This window comes from Bidens hawaiensis, unplaced genomic scaffold (assembly GCF_021521415.1).
Source record: "Bidens hawaiensis isolate Kalapana, Puna unplaced genomic scaffold, B.hawaiensis_p1.1 tig00006617_1, whole genome shotgun sequence".
Lineage (NCBI taxonomy): Eukaryota > Viridiplantae > Streptophyta > Magnoliopsida > Asterales > Asteraceae > Bidens > Bidens hawaiensis.
In genome coordinates, this window is record NW_027491447.1 from 867,170 (window position 1) to 874,878 (window position 7,709).

A 7,709-nucleotide genomic window follows, 5' to 3' on the forward strand; every position below is an offset into this window, starting at 1 on the left:
TACAATTTTTAATAATGTTTCCTGTATGAATAAGTTCAAATAATGCAATTATTCTTAGGTTAGTTTATAATTGTAAATGCTAACAATAAAATATAGTTACTTTTTAGTACGATAAAATTAAATATAATAAAGATTAATGTTATTATCTTCACCGATGTTCGTCCCAACGAATTATAATTACCTCCTACCTTTTACAACATTTTACACCTAAATACCATCTAACCATACACATGTAAAAGCTTGAACCTATACTATTTTTTTCTTTCTTTTTTTAGTACGAGACAAACACCATATCACATTATCACTATACCACAAACCATGAATAATACCCTACTTATTAATACCATATTTTGTTGATTAATCGACTTTTTTTATCTAACAAATTCATTTTGGGCCGTTACATCTTCCCCTCGCCATAGGTCATTGGTGTCAGAATTTAGATGTAACCTGGATTCCCCATTATGGGTGTTATTAGTAAAAATGTGCATCTTAATCTATGATCAAGTAGTTACAACTCTCTGGACTTAAAATTACGTGTGACATCTTTTAGTAGCTTCTATGAGCTGTTTGCAAATTTGGGCTTTATAATCCGGGCAAACGTGTTGAGTTACTTTGTAAGTTCCATCTACTACAATCGTAGTGTTGGCCCAAGAAAATATTAGGCCCAGAATGCCAATGGATACAAATAATGGTCAATAGTATTTCACAATTCACAGATGACCGACTCTTCTATAAATAGGCCCATGAGTGGCCTGAATAACTGAATAGTAGCCACTATCCAATAGGCTCAATTTAATTAAAACCCAATTTAATTAAAGTTTTTCTAATCTTTAAAAATAAATGCAGACATCAATATTATTAAATGAAAAAAATTCACCAAGCAATATGTAATTCAACGTAGACCCATGGATAAATCCTTCACTCACTGAGAGGTAAGAACTTGTTTTTAGATCGTCCTGATGACGGATGCGACGGGAAGAAGTGGCATTTGGAAGTGTCACAAAAGTTACGGATGAAAGCACATATGAAAGCTTTTTACGAGGCAAATAATACACCATTTTGAATACAATGCTTATTTCAATAAACTTTTATTTAGATTCTTGACCAAAAGAAAATTAATAAAGCTTTGTATATATATTATTTAGAAAAAAATAATTACCACAATATGTTAGAGAAAAATCACCATATATGTTAAACTAGAGGTTGTTGAAAATGTGATCTTTATTCTTTCAATTTGTATCCAAAGTATGTTTGTGCTTATATGTTTTTCTCTTTTTTTATTTCGCATATGGGCTTGTAGCAGTGTTCATGGGCTGGGGCTTATGGGCTGAAGTCACAACCCGGTATTCTGATTACTAATCTAGGGCCGTCCAAACCGCTCGATGTTCGAACTCGCTCGCCGCTCGTTCGAAAATTACTCGGAAAATGCTCGCTCGTTTTTTCGCTCGATTGAAAACGAGCCGCTCTGCTCGGTTCGGTTTGTAAACGAGCCAAGCAACGAGCAAGGGTCTGCTCGGTTCGGCTCGGCTCGAATATTTTTAATTTAGTCTATATATAATTATATATGAACAAATATATAAATATATAGACAAAACACATAAATATAAGCTTACAATTATTCTTACACCTTCAAATTTTTCATATTCCATCAATTTTATAGTTTTATTTGTTCGATTCAAGTTTTTAGAATGCTAAAAGTTTGTTTGCATGATCATTATATCTCACTCTAAACTTATTTATAATAAAAATTTACAATATATTACATGTTTGTTTAAAAACTACTAATTTATTTATTAAATATATTATTTACAACATTCAAATTTGTTTATTGAATTTTTTAAAGTGAAAAAAAAATAAATAATGCTCGAAATCGCTCGATGTTCGATCGAAAAATGCTCGATTCGATTCTGGCTCGTTTCGGTTTTCGCTCGGTTCGAATTTCAACCGCTCGGTTCGGTTCGGTTGTAAACGAGCCAAGCAACGAGCAACCCTTCGCTCGGTTCGGCTCGGCTCGGCTCGTGAACAGCCCTACAGTAACTCATCAATCATCATTGCCATTTCGTTTTTTTGGTTAATCATCGTTATCATTCTCTAAGCGCTTACCACTTTGCTAGTTTCGGATCTTGATCAGTCCCGTTCTTCGTCTCTACACCTTTTAGGGGTTCAACATTCTTGATGAAACTCATCTTAGTATCCGTCTTTCGTATGTAATTGATGTTCGTTACATTAGCTAGTTACGAGAGCATTCGTTAATTGAATCTGTAATATTTGTACATTATTGTAAATTGGTGAATAAAAGCGTTTCGGTTTGGAGTTGTATAGTTTGATTAATTGTTTGTGACAAAGACGCATTGTGTTGGAGGCGTGGTGTTCTCCAACAGTACCCGCAAAGTATATACTTATTATACCCGATATTTATAGAGTTAAAATAAGTAGAAAACCACATGTAGATATACCCTTTCGTCCTTACCTCATATCTGTCACCTAACACCCCCATAAACCACAAGTTGCCTCTTACCACTTGCCAAGATCCCTTTTCATTTTCAATTCTCACCTAACGCATTTTTCCTCTATTAATTTTATTTCACCTAATAACCTACTAATTAGCTTAATCAATCACACATCATTACCTAAAATATGAGGGTTTGATACATAACAAATTGTAGCTAGAGAACGATAAGACACCTATAAGAAGGTCGACAAGCATTTATATCATAGTGCCTACTAGATTTTTTTTTGAAAGACGTCTATCATATCGGCAGCGGTGTCTCTTCAAATTCTTAGGGTTATAATATTTGTCATACCCCTTACTCAAGTTCGAATTCCCCTTACGACTGTGTTGTCTGTATTTCAGAGCACGCACTTGAGCCGAAATTTGAACCTGAGACTGGAAACCCTAAGGAAAACCTTCTGATCACCCTCATCAAAATGTTGACTAAATACGGTGAAGAAAATTTTTGGTTGTGAGATAATAAAACCGTTTCATATACAATAAAAAATTCCATTAGATTTATAAAGTAATTTTGTTTATGTTTATTTACAATAATACTTGTACTTAAACTAGAACTTGAAAACAAGAGGAGATGCATATGCTACGACAAATGCATCAATAAAAAAAATGGTCTTTTGAACACGTTCTTTAGCGAAGTTATTTAATAATCAGTTATTGCATGTGACTCCCCCCTAACCTTTAACATACACCACTTAAGCACGATTGTCTGTCATAGTGCTTATTTAAAAACGAATCCATCAATTATTTTTGCATAAACCATTATTTATTCCTTATAATAATTGAAAAGAATGGTGCTTTTGTTTTTCAAAAGGAAAACCTGTTATATACTCGGCCTGAGTGTGTTTGTCCATTTTCTTAATTAAATGCATTATTAACAAATTAAAACATATTACTAGAGATTAATAATGCATATGTTTGCAATCATCTCATATCATATAACTTTTATGAGAATAATGCATCACATCACCTAATATAAAATTAATTTATAGACACCTTAACTAATTGTTAAAGAAATATCAACACCTAACCGCTGATTTTGATCTAATTGATTTCTTGTTCGGTTAATGTCACGATAATCTTTCATGTATTAATTTTTGAATAATCCAATTATCATATAAATACGTTTGGAATGCAAACAATTATGTTAAGTCGATGAATATTTTCGAGGGAAAAAGAACCCCTTTTGACGAATGCCTTTTCAGACCGTAAAAAAAACGTCTAACTTAATTCGTATCTTCAAAGTTACGTCTTAATCAATAACCAATGTTACCATTACCAAACTCATCTATATATGTACTATTTTTTTCTAATAAATATCTCTTTTATGTAATCATTTTATAATCGGACTAGGTGCAAAAAAAGCATTGGTTTCAAAAGGTTATATATTACATATGATTGGACTCATGGACTGTAATATTGGGTGAGTGAGAGCGATATGACATAAGAGGAGTAGAAGCCAATAGCGATGTGTAGCTAACAGTGAAGGTGGTCCAATTAACTTGTGGTCATGAAAACGTTCCACTACTTATCATATCATTTCACTCTTATTTTGGGTCCAATTAACCACCCAATAATCTACTATTATAATAAACAAAAATGTTAGTTTAACCACAAACCTCTTAGTTGGTCTAATAGTTTGCCAAGTGACACTCTCATGTATTAATTTATAATTTCTAATTAAATTTATTAATTTAAAACTAAAATTTAATTAAGATTTAAAACATTCCTTATTTAGCCTTATCATTATCCCATCCATTCCTAATCTAGCATTTGTGGATTACAACTAATGGAGTTTGATTCATATTATAAAGTTATGTTCATTGCATCACCCCTTTTATTGATTATGATTGCCCAAATGACTTATTTACTATTCTCACAAACTTGAAATATATTGACTCTTGGTTTATATTATGTTACAGGTGTGTGAAATAGATACCTTTTGTCAATGACAAATTTGGATGTTACCATGATAAAAACATGATCAGAAACATTAGCGAGTTGGATAGAAATCAATTGATCAAATTATTCTAGGTTATTTTGACCAAAAAACCTTATTTACAAGATCAAAAACATAAGCGGGTTGGGTAGAAGGTCAAAGTGATTAATTTCGTATGGACCGGTTGGAATCGGAACAATCATTGTCCAGTATTTTGATTAGCAATATGGGTGTCACATATGAATACAAAATCCTTATTATTTTGAAATCGAGCTTAAATGAATTTAGCCAATCTTTCTTTCCTTTTTTTTCTCTCTTTCGATCTATTGGACTGATTATGAATGTACAAATCGAACTGAATGAAGGAGACAAGTGTTGGGTATTAAATCATGGTTAGTTTGGTTAACTTTTGTTGTGAATTGCAGATAATAGTATAAACAATTATTAGACATCAGATGACCTCATCAATGGTTAGAGAAACTATCAATTAGTTTAAATAAAAAAAATTGTATATGATTTGTATATACTTTGTTGCTATATAAAATATGGTTTGTTAATTTTCGGTTAAACTTTAACAATTATTTGTATATATAAAACTTGCAACCTATTTGTAATTTAGAGATTTATGAACTTTTCATTTTTCAATATTATATGTAATACGTAATTTTAATCATATAACGTATTTAAAGATTTATCAATTATACTGTTTTCATTGTCCAACACGTGTAATACACGGGTTCCTAACCTAGTGTTTTATAAGTTGAGTACATGGTCAGAATAGAATATACTACAAAAATACTAATCTTTCCTTTTTCTTTCTTTTTTACGATCATTTCAGCGTAACTTGTTTTATTTTACACAACTTTCTTTTTGTTTACCCTTATTAAAACGTTGTTCAAATTTTAATAATTACGAAATACTTACTTCAGCTTGAGAAGTCAGTTTCCTTTTGGTGCGGTTGTAATGTGAGGAACTTGACACTCTCTCGTAGCTTGCTAAGATTGCAGATGAGCTGAACTCTGTCATGAGTAGGAAAATTTTGAAGGCTATTATTTTTGTCTCGCTTGGGTTTACTTAGAAGCAGCGGATCATGATGTGACATCTGCCCCGATCCGACCCGACCCAGGTACCCGTTTCTCTTATCCGATCTCTTTCTGTTATGATTTAATATTTATTTATACTTATATTTTACTAATAATATATAATTTCCTTCCCGCCTCTCCCTCTCTTTCTTTCCGCCGTCCCGTCCCTCTTCTTCTCTCTTTCCGCCTTCTTTTCCCTCTTGTCGCCGTCCCGCCCTTAAGCCTTGTTTCCCTCTTTTTCTTCTAACTCTTTGCTTGTCCTTTGTTCCTTCCCGCCTAAGGTTGTCTGCGCAGCTCCACGCGCCAGACTCCTTACAAGGAAGCCTGCGTGAAGACCACCTGTTCCAGCGATACGCGAGACGAACTCTTCTCGCAGCGCGCTAAGAATTGTAATTCTTCTCGCAGCGCGCTAAGAATGGTAGTTCTTCCCGCGACGCGCTAAGGATTTGTAGTTCTTCTCGCAGCGCGCTAAGAATCGTAGTTCATCCCACGACGCGCGAAGAATTATAGTTCCTCCCGCGGCGCGCTAAGAAATGTGATTCTTCCCGCGGCGCGCCTTAGCCTTCTCGCGCGCAGCTTTCTCGCGCTAAGACTTATCTTTTCTTCTGTTTTATCCAGCCTGTTTGCTTTTGTGTTGTCTTATCCTCTGTGCTGTTGACCTGACCTATTTTATGTCTGAAAAGCCACTTTTGGCGCAGCATGCGCACCAACCCCATTGGTTGACAGAAAAAGTGACTGACATTATCTTTTGAGATCTGCTTTTCCATGCTTGACCAGTACCTTTATCTGACCCGCCCATGCCTGTTTACTGTTCCCTGTCAGCTTTCTCTTGTCCCCTGCAGCTGCCATATCTTTTGATATCTTTTGCTTTTGGAATCTTTTACTTTTTGGAGATCTTTTCCTCTTTTCTAGGGATTGTGTTCCCTAGGGTTTCCCTATAAATAACAATAATCTTATTTTTCCTAACACTACACACACAAAGCACTTAAACTCTCCTGTTCTCTCTTGCTCCTTGCCATTGTTCTTCCTCTGCCGTCTCCTCTCTCTTTGCCTCCGTCTTCCTCCCTGTTCTGCCCTGCTTTTCCGGTAATATATATTATATATAATAATTTATTTATTAATTATGCTAACTTATAATCAAGACTTAAAACAAATCATTAAAACAATAATCTTATTTATAGGATAACTTGTGCTTGTTTAAAGTTGGTTCTTGCTTTATCTTACACCGCATCGTTTATCACGTGAGTAATCTCGTACCTAATCCCTTTTTGCTTTTAATGTTTTGGGATGTTCATGTGTTCATACAAACTTAGAGTCTTAAACTGTTTATGAACTTTAGTCGCGCAGTATCCCATGTGTTGAGGACGTAGACTTGGCTGTTTATTTGTATGTGTGGATCATTAACCGTCTTGTCGGTCTATTCCGCAGTTCTCATGGTACCATTAGATGAACACGGGAGAACTATCGTTTATGATTTTCTCTTTTGTTTACACTTGCACAATCTTTCTTGTTTGTGAGCTCAATTGTGAGCACTGGCAGTCTATGAATATTAGAGTTGGTCCCGATCAGATTACACCCTTGTTGAAAACCAGACATACACATGTTGCGCGCAGATTTATTGTTATCTATGTATTGTATTAAACTTGATTTCTCACCAACACGCAAGTGTTTGACGTTTATTTTAACACATGTTCAGGTTTGCTGTAGCTACATTTGGAGCTTGTGGACACGTAGGACGTTTTTACTTTTGGACCTAGATTAAAATGTATCAAGACAAGTTATTGTTGTTCGAATATTTTGCCTTATAATATATTGAATTATGTTGCTTTATGTTATCTTGTGTTTACTTTGCGCGTGCGCGAATGAATGTATTTATTAAATATTGACACCCAATAGTGTCACGAGTAATGAAACAATATGTGGCGCCCCGATGTATAATCCGCCTTTGGTCGGGGTGTTACAGATTGGTATCAGAGCTCGTTGACTTTAGGATAGGTGGTTAGACGTAACGGCCTAGAATACCTAAGAGTCCCTTCTCGCGCATGAGAGAAATCTCATGTTTGCGCGCTTATTGTTAATTACTCGTTATTTATGAATATGATCGCGCCTGCGCAGTGTATGATTTTATGTTTTATTCCGCGATATTTCGATTTTTGTTGAATTTTGATTTTTATTGATT